The sequence below is a fragment of the Gekko japonicus genome, unplaced genomic scaffold (assembly GCF_001447785.1).
Source record: "Gekko japonicus isolate JY-2015 unplaced genomic scaffold, Gekko_japonicus_V1.1 scaffold7096, whole genome shotgun sequence".
In the NCBI taxonomy this organism is placed as follows: domain Eukaryota; kingdom Metazoa; phylum Chordata; class Lepidosauria; order Squamata; family Gekkonidae; genus Gekko; species Gekko japonicus.
The window spans coordinates 11,442-13,436 of NW_015163301.1; the positions used below are offsets into that span (position 1 = coordinate 11,442).

The 1,995-nt window shown below is 50.3% G+C and overlaps 1 protein-coding gene across 1 annotated transcript in view; it reads right to left on the reverse strand.

Annotated features, from left to right (window-relative positions):
- LOC107107007 (myelin transcription factor 1-like) overlaps positions 1-1,995 on the reverse strand; it is a gene marked incomplete at both ends in the record, with an annotated part of 12,160 nt that overhangs the window by 9,248 nt on the left and 917 nt on the right. The gene's annotated exons all lie outside the window — the stretch shown is intronic.

The following is a 1,995-nucleotide window of genomic DNA, read 5'->3' on the forward strand; positions in this document are numbered from 1 at the left end:
ATCTCCTTGCAGTCCAAGGGACTCTCAAGAGTCTTCTCCAGCACCATAGTTCAAAAGAATCTATTCTTCGGCGCTCGGCCTTCCTTATAGTCCAACTCTCACAGCCATACATGACTACTGGGAATACCATTGCTTTGACCATGCGGACTTTTGTTGGCAGGGTGATGTCTCTACTTTTTATTACACTGTTGATAAATCCCTAGGAGTTTCCAAACCAGGAGCAGGCACCCCTTCTCCCTCACCCCCTGCCAGTGGCCAGGGGAGATCCGGCAACCTTAGGTATGATGCCGTAGAGTCCACCCTCCAAAGCATTCATTTTCTCCAAAGGAACTGATCTCTGCAATCTGGGGGATCAGTTGCAATTCCAGGAGTACTCCAGGCCCCACCTGGAGGCTGGCAACCGCTGGGAGAGGTCCCGTCCCTCCGCACATCTGCGGGCCAGAAAATTCTGGTCTGCTTCCATGCACAAGCTTCCCTTGATTACCGCCTTAAAGATGAACACGTGTGTCATGGTTGAAGCCAGTGTTCCCTCTAAGCTGAGTCAGTGTGAGCTAGCTCACCGTTTTTGAGCCTCCGGCTCACGCGTCTCTGCCTTCGCTCAGAAAGGAGGGCTCCGGAGCAAATGAGCTGATGCAGCAGCCCAGTCGCTCGCTCACAACCAATGCTCCCTCTAAGCTGTATAGACTTGTGAGCAAAACTTCTACTTTGTGAGTTACTGGCATTAAAGTTGTGAGTGAGCGATTTGGCTACTCCATAAAAGTTTGCTCTGGAGCCATCGTCCTGAGCTAAGACGAAAACGTGTGAGCTGGAGGCTAAAAAACTGTGAGCTCGCTCACACTAACTCGGCTTAGAGGGAACATTGCTCGACAACTTTCATGCCCAGTCGCTCACCAAGTAGGATTTTTGCTCACAAGACTCCACAGCTTAGAGGGAGCGTTGGCAGCATTCGCGGGGAAGAGCCCGCCTCTTCCTCTGACCAAGAAGAAACCTGCTTCACAAAAGCTCCTGCTGCAACGGATGCATTTGTCTTTGCAGAATGCTAAATTATTTGGGATGCAGCAGCCTAACTTGACTAACTTGACCAGCTCGAGCGTGTCCAGAGGAGGGCAACCAGGATGATGAGAGGGTTGGAATCCGAGGAAAGGGTATTGGGTATGTTTAGCCTGGGAAAGAAAAGGCTTAGAGGGGACATGATGGCCGTCTTCAGATATCTGAAGGGCTGTCATGTAGAAGATGGAGCAGATCTATTCTCTCTTGCTCCGGATTGCAAGACTAGATCTAATGGGTGAAAATTATAAGGGAGTCGATACCGGCTCAGTATCAGGAGAGACTTCCTGACTGTAAGAGTGGTCGAGCAGTGGAACAGTCTGCCTCGGGAGGTGGTGGATGCTCCTTTGCTGGACGTTTTCAAGCGGAGGCTGGACGACCATCTTTCGGGTATGTTGTAGGTATGTAGGGCTATCTTTCAGCTATGCTCCTGCAGAGTGCAGGGGGTTGGACTAGATGACCTGCAAGGTCCCTTCCAACTCTAACATTCTATGATTCTATACTTCCAACTCTAACATTCCATATGATTCTATATGATTCTAACCCCCTGCATAATGCAGGAAGGGCTGTCATGTAGAAGATGGAGCAGATCTATTCTCTCTGGCTCCGGATTGCAAGACTAGATCTAACGGGTGGAAATTACGAGGGAGTCGATACTGGCTAAATATCAGGAGAAACTTCCTAACTGTGAGAGTGGTTGAGCAGTGGAACAGTCTACCTCAGGAGGTGGTGGGTGCTCCTTCGCTGGACGTTTTCAAGCGGAGGCTGGACGACCATCCTTCGGGTATGTCGTAGGGCTGTCTTTCGGCTATGCTCCTGCAGAGTGCAGGGGGTTGGACTAGATGACCTGCAAGGTCCCTTCCAACTTTAACATTCCATGATTCTATGACTACCCCAATGGATCTCCCTTGTGGGTAGGGTTACCAACCTCCAGGTGTCACCTGAAGA